The sequence below is a fragment of the Scyliorhinus torazame genome, chromosome 5 (genome assembly GCF_047496885.1).
Source record: "Scyliorhinus torazame isolate Kashiwa2021f chromosome 5, sScyTor2.1, whole genome shotgun sequence".
Taxonomy (NCBI): Eukaryota; Metazoa; Chordata; class Chondrichthyes; order Carcharhiniformes; family Scyliorhinidae; genus Scyliorhinus; species Scyliorhinus torazame.
Window position 1 is genome coordinate 91,940,337 of NC_092711.1, and position 22,564 is coordinate 91,962,900.

The following is a 22,564-nucleotide window of genomic DNA, read 5'->3' on the forward strand; positions in this document are numbered from 1 at the left end:
GTCACTGCGTGTCTAACATTCACTGGTGTTGGGAACGCAGGATATCAGGTCTTTGCGGCATATTACACAATATCACAAGAATAAATGTTTTATTTTCCACTGAAGCGGGTCATGAACTGTTCATTTCTCCACTCATTGGCAGCAATGAGAGGGACTGTTAAATGATGTAATTCAGCACAAATTAAACTGTACACAACACGGTGTTCATCAGGTAAAAGAGACACCTCCGTTTAAATGGGGTCAAAACTCGGAGAATATTCCAGGAATTCCGGCGGGTTCCAGGCAGTTTTATGATTTTCTTTTCATTTAATTAATTTTCTTTGTAATTCCAATCAAACGATTGGGCTTGTGGACTGGGTCCATCAACACCACTCACTCTCACTTCTTTAGGTTCTTATCATACGAACTTTAATAACTGGAGGGATCTTTACTCTGAACTAATATAAATGAAATAGCATTAGGGTAGTTTACTATTTTCCGATCATGTTTAATCTCAGAGTGTACAGAACATTAACTGAAAATATGTATTTCGATGCAACACCATGTAAAACGTTTACTTCGTCTGCGACTGAAGTATTTAATGTTTGAATTGCTTAATGCCATTTCATCCATTCATATTCAGGTTAATCTGCCCCACACAGTATTTGGCAATAATCCAGCCGCCTGCAGTCAGGGAGGCTCGAATGTTCAATGTTGTTTACAGGAAGCATCTGGATTGTTTTTCAAAGATCTGTTTCCGTAGTACTTACCGCTTGGCTGCAAACCAACTTCGAACATTGTCAATTTATAAACAAATCTACCCAGCAACAGTACTGGAGATCATTTTAGGTTTCAGATTGTGAGCCTATTTGAACTGTTCCCATCTCAAAGGAAAGGAGAGTTTTCCAGCTTCTCTGACCCCTCTTAGCAACAATAGCCGACTGGAGGATGTCTCTAACGTCTCACAATATGAACATATAGAACATATTCTATGTTCTATGAACATAGAACATACAGTGCAGAAGGAGGCGATTCGGCCCATCGAGTGTGTACCGACCCACTTAAGCCCTCACTTCCACCCTATCCCCGGAACCCAGTACCCCTGCTATCCTTTTTCTTTGGTCATTATGGGCAATTCGTCATGGCCAATCCACCTAACCTGCACATCTTTGGACTGTGGGAGGAAACCGGAGCACCCGGAGGAAACCCACGCAGACACGGGGAGAACGTGACCCAGCAGGGAATCGAACCTGGGACCCTGGCGCTGTGAATCCACAGTGCTATGAATCCACAGTGCTATCCACATGTGCTACCGTGCTATCCAATGACATTGTGATTATTGCAGAAATACAGGCAGACTATCAGACAGAGGGTATGTTTTGTATTAAATAAATATATTATAATATATTAAAATCCATGTTTCCCCTTAATTCTTCCATGGAATGTGGGACTCACTGGCAAGATCACCATGTGATCCCTGTCCTTAATTGCTCTTGAACTGAGCGGTTTACTGGGCCAGCTCAGAAGGAACCGAAGAATCAGACATGTTGCTGTCCCTCTGGAGCCACATGTCGGTGAGACCAGGGAGGATGCCCAATTTCCTTCGTTGGTAAAGCAGAGAGGACGTCATGCTCACCAATAGTATGTGTTCTAGATTTATTAATTTAATTCAAATTCCTCCACCGATACATGGTGGGATTTGCACCCGAGCCCCCACAAAATTGGCCTGGACCTTTGGATCACTGGTTCAATTACATTATTCCTACATCACAATCTGTCCAAAAGATAAAGTGGTTACTGCGTTGATGCAGCAACGAATTATAGTTGAATATTTTGACTAACGAATTAGTGAATGAGATTGATGAATGGATCGATAGATGTGCCTGAAAGATGCTGCTGAACATTCGCATTTTGTGCTTGACTGCATCCAAAATTGAAGCAGGTCCTTTATAATTTATGTCAGACTTACACCTTCGGTCCTTCAGCTTTTCGGTGTGACTTCCATCCCCTTAATCTCTGGAAAAAATAGCGGGACGTCACGATATTCCTGCGGTGCTGGTGATTCTTCTCTGCTGCTGATGAATCTTCATCTCAAAGACAGACAGCTAGAACATGATTGCATTGAAGAGGGATAGTTGTAATATTTGGAGCATGTAGTCATTTCATGTACAACAAGTCACTCAACATGACCTCACCCAAACAAGTGAAGACAACATGCTAAAAACATATTAACATGAAAACAGAAATATTGTGATACTCAGAGGACATCTGCAAATGTTGAATATTTATAGCCTACTTAAAGATATTAAATTTCCATTAGGCATAGGTAACTTTAAAAATCAGCGCAAAATCCAGTTACAGATCTGATGTTTCTGTGTGATGATGATGATATGATTACTTGCCAAAATAGCGCAGAGACTGCTGGGTAGCTGCTCATTATCATTGGTCTGGTTTAGTTCCAATTCCCATTGAATCATGGGACAGATGTGATTCCTTGTTGACAGAGTGGTCAATGCTATCTCAATAAAGTTCAATCTCATTAAATTATATTAAATTAATTGCAATTACATTTTGCATGAAATAAAATGCTGAAAACAATTGGTGAATACAACTGTTCATGTCTGTCAATTGATGATAATTGGTGAATACATTTTAAAATTTTTGTTAGTTGATGATAATTGAATATAATAATTTAACTTCGTGAATTGTGTCAATTGATAATATTCACGCCACAGAAGGGCCAGGCAATGCCCATCTGCAGCAAAATGGAATGTAACCATTGCCCCATGACATTCAGTGATATTGCCATTGCCGAATCCCTCACGATCCAAACCCTGTCGTTAACATTGACCAGAAAATGAACTGGTCTGGCCATCTAAATGCTGAGGCTACAAGATCCGGTCGGGGCTAGGAAACGTGCGGTTAATAACTCCCTTCCACTTTCCATGTTCACGAATCGAAAGTCAGGAGTGTAACTGAAAATACTCTAATTGCCTGGCTGGGTGCAGCTTGAACAACTTCCGAGAAGCTTAACATCATCCAGGCCAAAGCAGCCCGCTTGATTGCCACCCCGCGTGCAAATATTCAATCCACCTATCACCAACGAACAATGGCTACACTGTATTATCCGCAAGATGCACTCCAGGAACGTAACAAGGCTTTTTTTGAAATACCTTCTACACACAGGACAATTATATTGTAGGAGAAAAAGCCAGCTGACAGATGGGAATCAGCACCTGGAAAATCCACCCCCCTAAAATCATCACTATCCCGACTTGGAGGCGTATCCCCATTTCTTTAATTTTGCTGGTTCAAAAGCCTAGAAACCCCTTCCTAATAGTACTGTCAGCATCTCTAAACCAGAGGGTCTGGAGAGGTTCGCACAGGCAGCACACCACCACGTTCCCAGGGCAATTGTGATGGACAATAAATGGCGATCTCACCAGAGACGCCCACATCGTTTAACACAATCTAAATCTGTGTCAGACTTTATCAATGGATGCTAATCAGTGAATACAATAATTTATATTCGTGAATGGATGAGAATTGGTGTTCGTGATTACAATATTTCTGAACATCTGTGGCCTGCTCCTTCTCTACCAGAATATATGATCCATCCAGTGAGTTCTCCCAGTGAGACAGAGAAGACAGCCAGGAGTGAGATACAGCAAAGAGTGAGTTTGGGAATTTGAATCGAGGTGGGAATTCGAAGCTGGGTGGGGAGGAAGTGTTTTTTATCCCTGGTAAGTGACTGGTAAGTAGTGTTTCTGTTTTTCTGTTTCTTTTCATTGGTATATTTATTAATTTTTTTCTTCATTGTTTATTTGTTTATTTAATTTTTTTGGGGGGGAAATTGAAATTGTTGAAGTTAACCGAAGGTTTAAGACATGGCAGGAGATCTCAGACCCGTGTCATGCTCCTCGTGTGCGATGTGGGAGCTCAGGGACACGTCCACTGTCCCTGGCTCCTTCATGTGCATGAAGTGTGTCCAGTTGCAGCTCCTGTTAGACCGCTTGACGGCTCTGGAGCTGCAGATGGATTCACTTTGGAGCGTCCGCGATGCTGAGGACGTCGTGGATAGCACGTTTATCGAGTTGGTCACACCGCAGGTGAAAGGTACTGAGGGAGATAATAAATGGGTGACCAAAAGACAGAGCAAGAGTAGGAAGGCAGTGCAGGTGTGCTCTGCAGTCATCGCCCTGCAAAACAGATATACCGCTTTGGATACTGTTGAGAGAGATGGCTCACCAGGGGAAGGCGGCAGCAGCCAGGTTCATGGCACCGTGGCTGGCTCTGCTGCGCAGCTGGGCAGGAAGAAGAATGGCAGGGCTATAGTGATAGGGGACTCAATTGTAAGGGGAATAGACAGGCGGTTCTGCGGACGAAAGCGAGACTCCAGGATGGTATGTTGCCTCCCTGCTGCAAGGGTCAAGGATGTCTCGGAGCGGCTGCAGGACATTCTGGGGAGGGAGGGTGAACAGCCAGCTGTCGTGGTGCACATAGGCACCAACGATATAGGTAAAAAACGGGACGAGGTCCTACAAGCTGAATTTAGGGAGCTAGGAGTTAGACTAAAAAGTAGGACCTCAAAGGTAGTAATCTCAGGATTGCTACCAGTGCCACGAGCTAGTCAGAGTAGGAATGTCAGGATAGAGAGGATGAATACGTGGCTCGAGAGATGGTGCAAGAGGGAGGGATTCAAATTCCTGGGACATAGGAACCGATTCTGGGGGAGGTGGGACCAGTACAAACCGGACGGTCTGCACCTGGGCAGGACTGGAACCGATGTCCTAGGGGGGGTGTTTGCTAGAGCTGTTGGGGAGAGTTTAAACTAATGTGGCAGGGGGATGGGAATCGATGCAGGAAGTTGGAAGGTAGTAAAACAGGGACATAAATAAAAGGCAGTAAGGGGGAAAGTGTAAGGCAGAGAAGCCATAGTCAAGAATCAAAAAGGGCGACAGTAAAAGGTACAGTGACTGAGGGGAGCTCAGTGAATAGGACCAGGAATACTAAAAGAAATAAAACGGGAAGTGAAAACATTAATGGTAAGCGATGCGGCAGGTTGTTACAGGAAGATGTGGGTTCGACGACAAGGAAAATTAGGAGAAAGGTTAAGAGGAAATATAACTTAGGAGAGGTTACTGATCGAGGTGTTAAGATTCAGAACAGAGGTAAAAAAAAAGCCAACATAAGTGTACTTTACCTGAATGCTCGTAGTATTCAGAATAAGGTAAATGAGTTGATGGCGCAAATCATCGTGAATGACTATGATTTAGTGGCCATTACTGAAACATGGTTAAAGGATGGTCATGACTGGGAGTTAAATTTCCGAGGGTATCAAACTTTTCGGAAGGACAGAGTGGATGGTAAGGGACGTAGTGTAGCTCTGTTATTTAAGGATGACATCCGGGCAACAGTAAGGGATGTCATCGGTGCTATGGAGGATAAGGTTGAATCCATTTGGGTGGAAATCAGGAATAGTAAGGCGAAAAAGTCACTGATAGGAGTAATCTATAGGCCACCAAATAGTAACATTATGGTGGGGCAGGCAATAAACAAAGAAATAACAGATGCATGTAGAAATGGTACAGCAGTTATCATGGGGGATTTTATTCTACATGTTGATTGGTTTAACCAGGTCGGTCAAGGCAGCCTTGAGGAGGAGTTTATAGAATGTATCCGCGATAGTTTCCTCGAACAGTCTGTAATGGAACCTACGAGGGAACAAGCGGTCCTAGATCTGGTCCTGTGTAATGAGACAGGATTGATTCAGGATCTCATAGTTAGGGATCCTCTCGGAAGGAGCGATCACAATATGGTGGAATTTAAAATACAGATGGAGGGTGAGAAGGTAAAATCAAGCACTAGTGTTTTGTGCTTAAACAAAGGAGATTACAATGGGATGAGAGAAGAACTAGCTAAGGTAGACTGGGAGCAAAGACTTTATGGTGAAACAGTTGAGGAACAGTGGAGAACCTTCCAAGTGATTTTTCACAGTGCCCAGCAAAGGTTTATACCAACAAAAAGGAAGGACGGTAAAAAGAGGGAAAATCGACCGTGGATATCTAAGGAAATAAGGGAGAGTATCAAATTGAAGGAAAAAACATACAAAGTAGCAAAGATCAGTGGGAGACTAGAGGACTGTGAAATCTTTAGGGGGCAACAGAAAGCTACTAAAAAAGCTATAAAGAAGAGTAAGATAGATTATGAGAGTAAACTTGCTCAGAATAAAAAAACAGATAGTAAAGGTTTCTACAAAGACATAAAACAAAAAAGAGTGGCTAAGGTAAATATTGGTCCTTTAGAGGATGAGAAGGGAGATTTAATAATGGGAGATGAGGAAATGGCTGAGGAACTGAACAGGTTTTTTGGGTCGGTCTTCACAGTGGAAGACACAAATAACATGCCAGTGACTGATGGAAATGAGGCTATGACAGGTGAGGACCTTGAGAGGATTGATATCACCAAGGAGGTAGTGATGGGCAAGCTAATGGGGCTAAAGGTAGACAAGTCTCCTGGCCCTGATGGAATGCATCCCAGAGTGCTAAAAAAGATGGCTAGGGAAATTGCAAATGCACTAGTGATAATTTACCAACATTCACTAGACTCTGGGGTGGTCCCGGCGGATTGGAAATTAGCAAACGTGACACCACTGTTTAAAAAAGGAGGTAGGCAGAAAGTGGGTAATTATAGGCCAGTGAGCTTAACTTCGGTAGTGGGGAAGATGCTGGAATCTATCATCAAGGAAGAAATAGCGAGGCATCTGGATGGAAATTGTCCCATTGGACAGACGCAGCATGGGTTCCTAAAGGGCAGGTCGTGCCTAACTAATTTAGTGGAATTTTTTGAGGACATTAACAGTGCGGTAGATAACGGGGAGCCAATGGATGTGGTATATCTGGATTTCCAGAAAGCCTTTGACAAGGTGCCACACAAAAGGTTGTTGCATAAGATAAAGATGCATGGCATTAAGGGGAAAGTAGGAGCATGGATAGAGGATTGGTTAATTAATAGAAAGCAAAGAGTGGGGATTAATGGGTGTTTCTCTGGTTGGCAATCAGTAGCTAGTGGTGTCCCTCAGGGATCAGTGTTGGGCCCACAACTGTTCACAATTTACATAGATGATTTGGAGTTGGGGAATCAAGGGTCAGGAGACGACGACAAGGGACTTCAAAAAGGCTGCCACGGGCCAAGGGGACCAGATTGCGGCTTTCGAGGCCGAGGTCAGACCTAGAAGGAGTTGAAGAGTAAAGTCGCCGACCAGGAGAACCGATCACATTGGCAAAACCTGAGAATCGTGGGGCTGCCGGAGGGAACGGAGGGGAGAAACCGGACAGAATATGCAGCAGCGATGCTCGGGAATCTGGTCGGCGAGGAGGGCACCCACATGTCGCATCGGCAACGTCCCAGGGCTGGAGAACCACTGTGGCCGATAATCGTGAGGCTCCACAGGTACCAAGATAAAGCGCCGATCCTGAGGTGGGTGAAGAGTGAGAGAGGGTGCAAGTGGGAAGGACGTTCCATCCGCCTGCACCAGGACATTGCTGCTCACCTGGTCAAGTGCTGGGCAGAATTAAACGGTGCAAAGTCCACGCTGCACGAAATCGGGGAGCAGCTTGGTGTTCTCTACCCTGCCAAGTTATGGGTGACATTCCAGGGTAAAGAACACTACATTGACACCCGGGAGGAAGCCAACAAATTTACATAAAAATGGACTGGACAACCAACGATAGAGGGCAATGGCCAGAACGCGGGTGACATGACGTTGAGAGAGGTAGAGGCGAACACAGGCAGAGGTGCGGAGAGAGGGGGAGTGGAGAGAGGCAGACGGGGGATTGAATAGCGGAAGCCAACTCTTAGGGGAGTGATGCACGATCAATCAGCACTGAAGCGAGATTGTAGTCCAATTGAAGGCGTTAATGAACAATAGTTACCCCAGGAGCTCCGGTACAGAATGACTGCTGTGGGTGAAACACAAATTCTTATGCTCCGCCTGCAGTCCCGGCGGTGACGCTGGCGTTGGCTCGGGCATCCGTGGCTCTGGGAGCGTGTCCTCTTCAGCTTCATCGCATCCGGATGGGGCCAGTGGGAGGACGGATCCTCCTGGGAAGGGGGCTGTGGTGGTGTGCGCCTGTGAAAAAATGGTTGGGTTTGGTGAAGGGGGATCCAGCGGGGACCAGATCCTGGAGGGACACCGTGTCTTGTCGGCCATCGAGGTGCACCACATAGGCGTACTGGGGGCTAACATGGAGGAGATCATAGATCATAGAATTTACAGTGCAGAAGGAGGCCATTCAGCCCATCGAGTCTGCACAGGCCCTTGGAAAGAGCACCCTACCCAAGGTCCACACCTCCACCCTATCCCCATAACCCCATAAACCAGTAACCTCACCCAACACTAAGGGCAATTTTGGGCACTAAGGGCAACTTAGCATGGCCAATTCACCTAACCTGCACATCTTTGGACTGTGGGAGGAAACCGGAGCACCCGGAGGGAACCCACGCACACACGGTGAGAATGTGCAAACTCCGCACAGACAGTGACCCAAGCAGGGAATCGAACCTGGGACCCTGGAGCTGTGAAGCAATTCTGCTAACCACAACGCTACCGTGCTGCCTACTCGACCAGTGGGTCCGACGTGTGGGCCCGTACGTTTTTGCGGAGTAGGACGGGTCTGGGGGCTGACAGCCATGTTGAGAGCGAGGTCCCCGAGGAGGACTTCCTAGGGAAGGCAAAGAGACATTCATGAGGTGTTTCATTGGTAGTAGTGCGCAGTAGTGATCGGATGGAGTGAAGTGCATTGGGGAGGACCTCCTACCATCGGGACACTGGGAGATTCTTGGACTGTAGGGCCAGTAAGACGGCCTTCCAGACCGTCCTGTTCTCCCTCTCTACCTGCCAGTTGTAACTGGTCGTTCTGCTGGAGGCAATGCCCTTGCTGAGCAGGAATTGACACAGCTCGTCACTCATGTAGGAGGACCCTCTATCGCTATGGATGTAGGTGGGGAAACCGAATAGGGTAAAGATGCTGTGGAGGGCTTTAATAACGGTGGCAGCCGTCATGTCGGGACAGGGGATGGCGAAAGAGAACCGGGAGTATTCATCAATGACGTTTAAGAAATACGTGTTGCGATTGGTGGAGGGAAGGGGCCCTTTGAAATCCACACCGAGGCATTCAAAGGGGGGGGGAAGCCTTCGCCAGATGCGCTTTCTCTGGCCTGTAGAGGTGCGGCTTGCACTCCGCGCAGATTTGGCAGTTTCTGGTTACGGCCCTGACCTCCTCGATGGAGTAGGGCAGATTGCGGGTTTTTATATAGTGAAAGTGGAAGAACCGGGTGACAGAGGTTGTCATGGAGGGTCCGGAGTCGGTCTACATATACACTGGCACAAGTGCCGCGGGACAGGGCATCAGGAGGCTCGTTGAGCTTCTCAGAACAATACATGATCTCGTAATTATAGGTGGAGAGCTCGATCCTCAACCGTAAGATCTTATGATTCTTAATTTTGCCCCGCTGTGCATTGTCAAACATGAAGGCTACCGACCATTGGTCAGTGAGGAGAGTGAATCTCCTGCCGGCCAGGTAATGCCTCCAATGCTGCACAGCTTCGACGATGGCTTGGGCCTCCTTCCCGACGGAGGAATGGCGGATTTCTGAGGTATGGAGGGTTCGTGAAAAGAAGGCTACGGGTCTGCCCGCCTGCTTGAGGGTGGCAGCCAGAGCTATGTCTTATCCGTCGCTCTCGACCTGGAAGCGGAGGGACTCATCGATTGCGTGCACCGTCGCCCTGGTGATGTCTGCTTTGATGCGACTGAAAGCCTGCCGGGCCTTTGCCGATAGGGGAAAAACCGTGGACTGGATTAGAGGGCGGGCCTTGTCCGCATAATTTGGGACCCACTGGGCATAACAGGAAAAGAAGCCCAGGCAACGTTTTAGGGCCTTGGGGCAGTGGGGGAGGGGAAACTCCATGAGGGGGCGCATGCGTTCGGGATCTGGGCCTATGACTCCATCATGCACTACGTAGCCGAAGATGGCTAGGCGATTGGTGCTAAACAAACATTTCTCCTTGTTATAGGTTAAGTTAAGGATTTTTGCGGTATGGAGGAATTTGCGGAGGTTGGTGTCGTGGTCGCAGATGGTGACATTGTCGAGGTACGGGAACGTAGCCCACAGACCGTACCAGTAAACCATTCAGTCCATCTCCCATTGGAAGACCGAGACCCCATTTGTGACACCAAAGGGAACCCTTAGAAAGTAGTAGAGTCGCCCATCTGCTTTGAATGCAGTGTACTTGCGGTCGTCCGGGCGAATGGGGAGCTGGTGGTAGGCTGATTTAGGGTCTACTGTGGAGAAAACATTGTATTGCGCTATCTGGTTGACCATTTCAGTTATGCGGGGGAGAGGGTACGCGTCGAGCTGCGTATACCTGTTGATGGTCTGACTGTAGTCTATGACCATCCTATGTTTCTCCCCGGTCTTTACAACCACCACTTGAGCTCTCCAGAGGCTGTTGCTGGCCTCAATAATGCCTTCCTTTAGTAACCGTTGGACATCCGACCTAATGAAGGTCAGGTCCTGGGCACTGTACCAGCTGCTCCTGGTGGTGACGGGTTTGCAATCGGGGTAATGTTTGCAACCAGGGAAGGCGGGTCGACCTTGAGGGTCGCAAGGCCGCAGACAGTGAGGGGGGGGTATGGGGCCGCCGAATTTGAACGTTAAACTTTGCAGGTTACACTGGACGTCCAGTCCCAGGAGTGTGGCAGTACAGACATGGGGGAGGACGTAGAGTCAGAAGTTATTGTACTCCACACCCTGGACCGTGAGGTTGGCTATGCTGTACCCCCGGATCTCCACAGAGTGGGACCCAGAGGCCAGGGAGATATTTTGTTTAATCGGGTGTACAGCGAGGGAGCAGTGTCTTACTGTATTAGAACATAGAACATAGAACAATACAGCGCAGTACAGGCCCTTCGGCCCACGATGTTGCACCGAAATAAAAGCCATCTAACCTACACTATGCCATTATCATCCATATGTTTATCCAATAAACTTTTAAATGCCCTCAATGTTGGCGAGTTCACTACTGTAGCAGGTAGGGCATTCCACGGCCTCACTACTCTTTGCGTAAAGAACCTACCTCTGACCTCTGTCCTATATCTATTACCCCTCAGTTTAAAGTTATGTCCCCTCGTGCCAGCCATTTCCATCCGCGGGAGAAGGCTCTCACTGTCCACCCTATCCAACCCCCTGATCATTTTGTATGCCTCTGTTAAGTCTCCTCTTAACCTTCTTCTATCCAACGAAAACAACCTCAAGTCCATCAGCCTTTCCTCATAAGATTTTCCCTCCATACCAGGCAACATCCTGGTAAATCTCCTCTGCACCCGCTCCAAAGCCTCTACGTCCTTCCTATAATGCGGTGACCAGAACTGTACGCAATACTCCAAATGCGGCCGTACCAGAGTTTTGTACAGCGGCAACATGACCTCCCGACTCCGGAAATCAATCCCTCTACCAATAAAGGCCAACACTCCATAGGCCTTCTTCACAACCCTATCAACCTGGGTGGCAACTTTCAGGGGTCTATGTACATGGACACCTAGATCCCTCTGCTCATCCACACTTTCAAGAACTTTACCATTAGCCAAATATTCCGCATTCCTGTTATTCCTTCCAAAGTGAATCACCTCACACTTCTCTACATTAAACTCCATTTGCCACCTCTCAGCCCAGCTCTGCAGCTTATCTATATCCCTCTGTAACCTGCTACATCCTTCCACACTATCGACAACACCACCGACTTTAGTATCGTCTGCAAATTTACTCACCCACCCTTCTGCGCCTTCCTCTAGGTCATTGATAAAAATGACAAACAGCAAGGGCCCCAGAACAGATCCTTGTGGTACTCCACTTGTGACTGTACTTCATTCTGAACATTTCCCATCAACCACCACCTTCTGTCTTCTTTCAGCTAGCCAATTTCTGATCCACACCTCTAAATCACCCTCAATACCCAGCCTCCGTATTTTCTGCAATAGCCTACCGTGGGGAACCTTATCAAACGCTTTGCTGAAATCCATATACACCACATCAACTGCTCTACCCTCATCTACCTGTTCAGTCACCTTCTCAAAGAACTCAATAAGGTTTGTGAGGCATGACCTACCCTTCACAAAGCCATGCTGACTATCCCTGATCATATTATTCCTATCTAGATGATCATAAATCTTGTCTCTTATAATCCCCTCCAAGACTTTACCCACTACAGACGTGAGGCTCACTGGTCTATAGTTGCCGGGGTTGTCTCTGCTCCCCTTTCTGAACAAAGGGACCACATTTGCTGTCCTCCAGTCCTCTAGCACTATTCCTGTAGCCTTGATGACATAAAAATCAAAGCCAAAGGTCCAGCAATCTCTTCCCTGGCCTCCCAGAGAATCCTAGGATAAATCCCATCAGGTCCCGGGGACTTATCTATTTTCAGCCTGTCCAGAATTGCCAACACCTCTTCCCTACGTACCTCAATGCCATCTATTCTATTAGCCTGGGGCTCAGCATTCTTCTCCACAACATTGTCTTTTTCCTGAGTGAATACTGACGAAAAATATTCATTTAGTATCTCGCCTATCTCTTCAGACTCCACACACAATGTCCCATCCCTGTCCTTGACTGGTCCTACTCTTTCCCTAGTCATTCGCTTATTCCTGACATACCTATAGAAAGCTTTTGGGTTTTCCTTGATCCTTCCTGCCAAATACTTCTCATGTCCCCTCCTTGCTCATCTTAGCTCTCTCTTTAGATCCTTCCTCGCTACCTTGTAACTATCCATCGCCCCAACTGAAACTTCACACCTCATCTTCACATAGGCCTCCTTCTTCCTCTTAACAAGAGATTCCACTTCTTTGGTAAACCACGGTTCCCTCGCTCGACGCCTTCCTCCCTGCCTGACCGGGACATACTTTTCAAGAACACACAGTAGCTGATCCTTGAACAAGCCCCACTTATCCAGTGTGCCCAACACTTGCAGCGTACTTCTCCACCTTATCCCCCCCCCAAGTCACATCTAATGGCACCATAATCGCCCTTCCCCCAGCTATAACTCTTGCCCTGCGGTGTATACTTATCCCTTTCCATCATTAACGTAAACGTCACCGAATTGTGGTCACTGTCCGCAAAGTGCTCTCCTACCTCCAAATCCAACACCTGGCCTGGTTCGTTACCCAAAACCAAATCCAACGTGGCCTCGCCTCTTGTTGGCCTGTCAACATATTGTTTCAGGAAACCCTCCTGCACACACTGTACAAAAAACGACCCATCTATTGTACTCGAACTATATCTTTTCCAGTCAATATTTGGAAAGTTAAAGTCTCCCATAATAACTACCCTGTTACTTTGGCTCTAATCCAGAATCATCTTCGCCATCCTTTCCTCTACATCCCTAGAACTATTAGGAGGCCTATAAAAAACTCCCGACAGGGTGACCTCTCCTTTCCTGTTTCTAACTTCAGCCCATACTACCTCGGAAGAAGAGTCCCCATCTAGCATCCTCTCCGCCACCGTAATACTGCTCTTGACTAGCAGCGCCACACCTCCCCCTCTTTTGCCTCCTTCTCTGAGCTTACTAAAACACCTAAACCCCAGAACCTGCAACATCCATTCCTGTCCCTGCTCTATCCATGTCTCCGAAATGGCCACAACATCGAAGTCCCAGGTACCAACCCATGCTGCCAGTTCCCCTACCTTGTTTCGTATACTCCTGGCATTGAAGTAGACACACTTCAAACCACCTACCTGAACACTGGCCCCCTCCTGCGACGTCAATCTGTGCTCCTGACCTCTATACTCTCATTCTCCCTTACCCTAAAACTACAATCCAGGTTCCCATGCCCCTGCTGCCTTAGTTTAAACCCCCCCCCCCAAAGAGCACTAACAAATCTCCCCCCTCCCAGGATATTTGTGCCCCTCAGGTTCAGATGTAGACCATCCTGTCTGTAGAGGTCCCACCTTCCCCAGAAAGAGCCCCAGTTATCCAGAAATCTGAATCCCTCCCGCCTGCACCATCCCTGTGGCCACGTGTTTAAATGCTCTCTCTCCCTATTCCTCATCTCACTATCACGTGGCACGGGCAACAACCCAGAGATAACAACTCTGTTTGTTCTAGTTCTGAGCTTCCATCCTAGCTCCCTGAAAGCCTGCCTGACATCCTTGTCCCCTTTCCTACCTATGTCGTTAGTGCCAATGTGGACCACGACTTGGGGCTGCTCCCCCTCCCCCTAAGGACCCGGAAAACATGATCCGAGACATCACGTACCCTTGCACCTGGGAGGCAACATACCAAGCGTGAGTCTCTCATGCTCCCACAAAATCTCCTATCTGTGCCCCTGACTATAGAGTCCCCAATTACTAGTGCTCTGCTCTTCTCCCCCCTTCCCTTCTGAGCAACAGGGACAGACTCCGTGCCAGAGGCCCGTACCCCATGGCTTACCCCTGGTAAGTCATCGTCCCCACAAGTATCCAAAGCGGTATACTTGTTTCTCAGGGGAACGACTGCAGGAGATCCCTGCACTGACTGCTTTTTCCCAGTCCCTCTTACAGTTACCCACCTATCTCCAATCTTTGGTGTAACTAATTCCCTGAAGCTGCTATCTATGACCCCTTCTGCCTCCCGAATGATCCAAAGTTCTTCCAACTCCAGCTCCAGTTCCCTAACTCGGTCTTAAAGGAGCTGGAGATGGCAGCACTTCCTGCAGGTAAAATCAGCAGGGACACTAACTGCATCCCTCACCTCAAACATCCTGCAGGAGGAACATTGCACTCCCTTCCCTGTCTTTCCTCTAACTTTCTACCAAGATCTGGCTAACAGCTAAATTAAATTTTTAATAAAAAATAATAATAATATAATAAAATATGGTACTTACCTCAGACCAATGGGTTTTATTATTAGGTTAGAGGAGGAGGGCGGGTGGGAGACACTACACGTGTAGTGTCTTGGGTTTCCTCTCCACCAGAATTTATTGGTGAGGGTCTTCCCAGACGTCCGCGGGTCGACTTCCTGTTCCCGCCTAAAATACTAATTAAAAAAAAAAAAATTCTCAGCTCCTGCTGAAATTGACTAACCAGCCAGCTCCACTCCCGCCGAAATCGACTGGCGTGCCCCTGCAAAGACAAGTGCTTTTAAAGGACAGACTTACCTCCCAGCAGCCACTTCCGCACTGCTCCCGCTGAAACTGACTCACCAGCTGTTCTCCCGCCGAAATCGACTTGGGATGGATGAAGCTCTCCGTGTTCCCAGAGCCGATCAAGCAGGATGTCTGGTGCCCGTTGATGAGTACCGACGTTGTAGCGGTTGAAAGCGTTCAGGGCCGAGACTGGTCCAATGTCACTGAGGCAAGTTGTGGTAGAAGCTGAGAGAACTCGTCGGGCAATACACGGGCACCCAAGTCGGGGTCCTGAGACGTCATCCAAGATGGCTGCCCCCATGAATCGCACATGGCCGGCTGGGAAATCTCATCAGGGGATACATGGCCAGCCGAGGCGGGGACCTGAGATGTCATCCAAGATGGCTGCCCCCATGAATCGCACATGGCCTGTGAGGAGAGGAATGGCAGGGGGCCCGGTTCGCCTGTGGAGACAGCGGCGGCCGACCGGGCCTGGCATACTTCCACGAGGTGCCCCTTCTTCCTGCAGCCCTTGCAGATTGCGGATCGGGCTGGGCAACTTTGCCGGGGGTGTTTGTTTTGCCCGCAAAAATTGCATCGACCCACCCCCCCCACCCCCGTTTCCTGGCTGCTGCACTGCACAGCCTGTGGGGAATTTTGGGGTGCTTTGGAGTCGACTGCGGGTGGGTCCACACTGTCCATGCGGGAACATAGGCCTGGGCATTGCAGGAGGCTACATCTAGGGACTGCGCAAGTTTTCGTGCCTCTTTAAGCCCTAGCGTGCCATTTTTCAGCAGTCACTGGCGTATTTTAGAGGACAGCATGCCCGCACAAAAGCGTCCCCTATTAAGAGTTTGGTGTGGTCATTGGCTGAGACTTGTAGACAGTTACAGTTTCTACCTAACACTAACAAGGCGCGGTAAAAATCGTCCAGTAATTCCACTGGGATCTGCCGTCTGGTAGCTATAAGATGCCGAGCGTATACCTGATTCACAGTGCGGACGTAGTGGTCTTTTAACAAAGTCATTGTGTCCTCGAAACCGTCCGCGTCTTTGAAAAGCCTGTAGATTTCTGGGCTCACCGTTGAGTGGAGGACTTGCATTTTCTGTTCCTCCGTGGGGGTAGTCGGTCCCGTCCTGATGTACCTGTTGAATCATGCCAGCCAATGGTTAAAAGTTGCTGCTGCATTTGCCGCATGGAGGTTGATTTGTAGACACTCTGGCTTGATGCGGAGAGCAGCAGTTCTTCAATTTTGTTCATTAAATTGATGCACGATCAATCACTACTGAAGCGAGATTGTTGTCCAATTGAAGGTTTTAATGAACAAGTAGTTATCCCAGCAGCTCCGGTACAAAATGTCTGCTGTGGGTGAAACACAGACTCTTATGCTCCGCCTGATGGGCGGAACCAGCAGGCAGGTTGCACCACTCATACTACAGTATAAGGTACATCCCAGCTAAGTACCGTGATACCCCTAATATAGCCTACCACAGGGAGCCGCTACACTGGCGAGCAAGCTGGAGTACTCAGGTACAGGGAAGTACGAGGCCGCGTGTCGCCTCCCGAGAGGGAGGGAGCTCCTGGCAGAGGGGGAAAGAAAAACAGTATATCGGGGGAAACAAAGAGCAAAAGGGGAGGGGGTCGAGGAGGGGGTAAAGCCAAACGGGAGGGGGACTAGGAGCAGATAACACAAAGGTAGGCCGGACTGGGGGTGAAACAGAGGGGGGGGTATGGGGTGAGATGGGGGAGGGGAGGTCGCTCGCTGCAGCTGACAACATGTGGAGATGGCGCAAATGTGGAAGTCATGGGCGGCCTTCTTAAATGGCCCGTGAGCAAGGGCAGGCCCGAACGAACAGGGCCAGGCCCACAGGGTGAGTATGGTTGACCCCACAGGATGAGGAGGCAGCCCCAGCCCGTCCCCAATCTGGATAGCAAAATGGAACATGAAGGCCCTCGACGGGCCGGTGAAGAGGTACAGAGTCCTCGCCCATTTCAAGAATCTAAGGGTGGACGAAGCCTTCCTGCAGGAGCCACACAAGACTGTGGGTACGGAAGGGCTTGGTGGGACAGGCGTTTCACTCATATTTCGACACTCGGACAAAGGTGGAGAGGGGCATACTTTCAAACAGGACACTTTCATTTACGGTGAAGAGCACAGTGACGGACCCAGGGAGCCGAAATGTTATGGGTAAACATTGTCTTGGTAAACATTGGAGCCACCTAAAATGGCGGATTCCCGATTAATTTGGCCAAAACTCGATGTAAAATGGCTAACCGAAAAGGTTGATGGGAAAATCAGCCAACAGGGCACAAACGGACAGCTGCAGACAGAGCAGTGTATTCGGCTCTGCGAAAGTCAGCCCAGATCGATACCTGCGACCATTAGCAGCACATCAACCCAGACATCTGCAGTTTATTCGGCTATCCCCGGGAACAATTGCAACATATTAGCAATTGAATGCCGATCCAGGCCTCTCGGCGCCAGCAGTGGCCGAGACAAAGAAAGGTGAATGACCACCCCCCGATTAAGGAATCGCCCCATTATTGGAGCATATCGAACCCAGTGATTGGGAACGAGTCCAATCACTTAGGACCAGGGTCAAGGTCTGCCGTGAGAGGCGGGAAGCCCCTAGGGACTATAGAAATAGGGGCCACGTTCAGATCGACCCTTCTCTCCCTTCTTCTCCTGCTCGCAACCTTCGCAAGAACCATCGACCATCAACCGTAAGTTTGACTCCAGCGATCGCTACCCGATAGAGACTCCTAGCCATCGACCTGCATCAGCCTTTGAATCCCGCAGGCCAGACCCAATTCGATAAGCCATTCGTTTCCCTGACCTGGTGGGCCATTCCCAAAGTTACGTATTGGCCTGTAGTGGTAGGTAGTAGTCTAGAAAGTAGGATTATTGTAGAAATATTTATTGCTGTATATAATAAATGACCGTTGATTTTACTCTTACTAAGCGGTGTGCTGTCTTATTAATCATAACTAAAGCTTGAACCACGCGGCGGTATCCGAAAGATACCTGGCGACTCGTGAGCAAAGGTGACAGAATTAGAGCTAATAAAACTAAGGCTAATAAGAGCAACAACATAAATGCCCAGAACTGGAACGATGCAGATTTCGTCAAGAAAGCTATGACCGAAACCCCGGGCCTAGACACCCAGTGACTTATCACACTGGCAGACTTTAACTGTGTACAGGTCTCGGCAATGGACAGATCCAATCCCAGGACAGGAACCGTGCCAGGTATGGCACCAAAATTGAACACATTTATGGAGCAGATCGGGGAGGGGGCGACCCCTAGAGGTACAATCACCCGACATGAAAATAATTCATCCTTTTCTCCTATGTGCACAAGGCCTACTCACGTATGGACCTTTTTGTCGGAGGGGTAACAAAATTGCAATTCTCCGCGATTGGAATCTCCGATGACGTGCCACGTTACATGGCCATGTTGTTGGAGAAGGGCTGGGCCCAACGCCCCCCATGGAGGCTGGACGCAGCTCCCTTCGCCGATAAGGAATTATGTACAACAATACCCAAGCCATCGACAGTTATGTAACCTGCAACCAGAACGGGGAGGTCTCGCCTTCCACGTTCTTGGAGGCACTGAAGGCGATGGTCACAGGCGAAATCATAGCTCAAAGGGCCCTCAGGGTCAGGAATACATGGCAGCCAAGCAGCGGCTGATTGACCCCATGCTGGGTGTGGATCGGCGCTGGATAACCGTGGAACTGCTGGTGGACAGTAAAAAGCTGCAGATGGAATTTGATCTCCTCTCCACAAGGCAGTAACTTCACCAGCTCCGCCACACACACAGAGACAAGGCCAGCCGCCTGCTGGAGCACCAGCTGAGAAAGAAGCAGCCGCAAAAGAGAAAGCGCAAATTCGGAATATAAATTGTAGGATGGTAGCAGACCCAATCGACATTAAAGTGGTGTTTGGAAACTTTTCCTGAGGGCTATACACCTCCGATCCCTCGGAGAGGGACTTGGGATTCTCGACAGCCTGGACATACGGATGGTGGGAGAGGCCAGGAAATAAGAGATGGAACCACAGCTGGAGCTGGGAGAAATCGTGGATTAATTAATTCCAGGCAGTCAGGGAAAGGTGCCAGGGCCAGATGGGTTCGCGGTAAACGTTTACAAAACATTTGAAACAGCACTGGCCTCGCACTTGCGGTAGACATTCAACGCCCCACCGTCAAGGTGGGCCTGCCGCCCACGCTGGCATAGGACTCGATCTCATTGATCCACGAAAATGACAAAGACCCGTCAGAGTGGATTATACAGATCATCTCTCTCTTAAACAGTGATGCAAGAGTCCTAATGAAATCACTGGCTAGGCGCCTGCAGAGCTGCCTGCCTGAAGTGATCGTGGAAAATCAGACAAGGTTTGTCAAGGCAGGCAACTAACAGCGAACATTTGACTCCTGCTGAATGTAACAATGATCCTATCCGGGAGACGTCCTCAGGGTTATTGCCTCCCTGCACGCTGATAAAGCCTTCGATCGAGTAGAATGGAGGTAACACATGGAGGGACTTTGGGTTTGGAGCAGGGTTCACCGCATTGGTGAAGTTCCTGTACAGCGCTCCTGTGGCGATGGTATGAACGAACGCCACCAGCTCTGAATACTTTAGGCTGCGCACGGGAACTAGGCAGGGCTGCCCGTTACAACCCCTCCTGTTCGCGCTGGCAAACGAGCTGCTGGCTATTGCCCTCAGATCAGCGGACTGGTGGACAGGCATTCGGAGAAGGGCCAAGGAGCACAGTCTCACTCTATGCTGATGACATGCTCATCTGCGTATCGAACCCCGTAGCCAGCATGGGGAAGATAACAGGACTCCTTGGGGAATTTGGTGCCTTCAAAGGTTCCAAACTCAACCGGAGCAAGATCAAAATCTTCCCGGTGAACCCCGCAGAGGGAGGTGCTCGAAGAACTGCCGTTCAAAGTAACCCAAATTCAGGTACCTGGGGAACCAAGTTTCCCACACCTGGGTGAGGCTCCACAAATGGAACCTCTCCATCCTGGTAGAGGAGGTTAAGAAGGTCCTGCAAAGATGGGACTCACTGCCTCTTTCGCGAACGGGAAGGATACATACGGCCAAAATGAACATGCTGCCTAGGTTACTCTTCGTATTCAGATCACTCCCGATCTTTATTCCCTAATCCTTCTTCACCAGGGCCGACAAGCTAATCATGGCCTGTTTCTGGGGTGGGGTGGGGGAATATTCCCTAGGTTACGTAAGACAATCTTGCCGCAAGGGCGACACATGGGAGGCAGGCCCTACCGAACCTATCGTTCTACGGAACGCTAGAGAACACGAGAGAGGGTGAGGGAGTGGCTGAGGGAACCGGAGACGGACTGTGTCCAAGTGAAGCCTCCTGCACGTGGGCGCCTCCCCGAGCGGGTGCTACCGCACCACTCCCTGCAATCCCTGCAATCAGGTGGAGACTCCTGCTCAGTTGGAAGCCGGTAGCGCCACACAGTCGGAGTGGCTCTCAGACCTGACCGAGTTCCTGAGGCTGGAGAAAATAAAATTGGCCATCAGAGGGTCCGAGGAGAGATTCCACGACACATAGAAGACGTTCACAAACCTCTTTGAGGATCTGTTCCAGCAAATAACTGGTGGTGGTGTGGGGAGGGGGGGGGGGGGGGGGGGAGCTGATAGGAAGGGGGTAGGAAAGGGAAGGAGGGCATGGAGTGGGTGGTATGGGAGCTCGCGTACAGTGGATGAGAGACGGAGAGGAAGGCGACTCGGCGGAGGGGAAATAGACCGGCCTCACCTCCCAACACACACACGGAAAACCGAGGAGATGGACCATCCGAGCCTCCCTCGAAAACTCAATGTAGGAACAGGACTTCACCCCCCCCCCCCCCCCCCACCCCCGCCCCCGCAGATGTTTGTGAAATTCCTGTTGCTTTGTTTCTTCTTTTGTGTTCTTGCTAATGGCTCCGGCTCATGTTGTGTACAAACCTTGTTCCTAAATGTTAAAAATCCCAATGAAAACATGTGTGAAAAAATAGTCAATCACATTGCTGTAGATCTGCAGTCTCCTGTCGAACTGTTTTTTTTATAATAACCAACTGGAGTGAATTTAAATTCCACCACCCGCTGTTGTGAGATTCAAACCGGGATTTCTGATTTACTTACCTAGTGATAATGCCACGAGGCGCCATCACCTCCCCACTGACAGCCTCTAGTTCCAAAATAACAATTTTCACTTAAACATACGTTCCTTTTGCAGAGTCCACTGTCAACATCCCCGAAAATATTCTGCCCGATTGGCTCAGAGGTGGCGGTAAAGTGGTTTCCTGTCGGGAATTTGTCGAGTGCTGCTGGGAAAGGATAAAATGGTTTGGCAGGAGGGTGGAAACTGATTGGTAAATTCAGACCTGGAATAATCAAAAATGGGTCTGGAAGGCGGAAAATCATTGGGTGAGTCTGGACAACAACGGAATCCATTGATAGAAAATAAATGGAGGATTTGGCGGTGGCAATGGGGATATAATTCAATATCGTGAGTAGAGCAAACAAAACAGGCCAGTTCAGGGCACCGATAGGAGTATGAAATAATAGTTATTACAGAAGCAGATAAAGAGGGATCGAATGGCAGCTCAAAATTCCTTCTGTCAGTGTTTTCAGACAGAGATACACAGGGAGATTAAAAAAAAGGGTGGGGTGGCTATATTCGTTAGATAATCAATGACAGACATGAGAAGGGATGATATGTTGGAAGAGGACCAATTGACGACATACCGATTGAGCGTAGAGCCAATAAAGGCCCTACATTCACACCACTGGGAGTGTATTACAGACAATCAAACAGTCAGAGGGAGATAGGGGGTAAATATTCAGGTAAATCTTTGAAAAGTGCGAAAGCAATGAGGAAAGAACCATTTCCGACAGCCATTTGACGCCTTGGATTACGAGACTCGGAGCACAAACACCATGTTGTCTCTCCTATACCCATTGCAGTGAACAGAAAAACATGGTGAGCGAGCTCCGTCTGGTGGCGATCTGAGGCATATGGCGCTTTCATGGAACATAGAACATACAGTGCAGAAGGAGGCCATTCGGCTCCTTATTTCGGCGATAATTTATACTCCTATCCCATCGAGTCTGCACCGACCCACTTAAGCCCTCACTTCCACCCTATCCCCGTAAACCAATGACCCCTCCGAACCTTATTGGTCGCTAAGGGCAATTTATCATGGCCATTCCACCTAACCTGCACGTCTCTCGACTGTGGGAGGAAAGAGGAGCACCCGGGGGAACCCACGCAGACACGGGGAGAACGCACAGACAGTGATTCAGCGGGGAATCGAAACTGGGAGCCTGGCGCTGTGAAGCCACAGTGCTATTCACTTGTGCTACTGTGCTGCCCCAAATTGTCCCGGATAATTATCGAATTCTCAAATTACT

General features: G+C 48.8%; 1 protein-coding gene across 2 annotated transcripts in view; it reads left to right on the forward strand.

The window, feature by feature from the left end:
• The window catches only part of LOC140421475 (uncharacterized), an 856,937-nt gene that overhangs the window by 585,429 nt on the left and 248,944 nt on the right, over positions 1–22,564 (forward strand). The window lies entirely within an intron of this gene.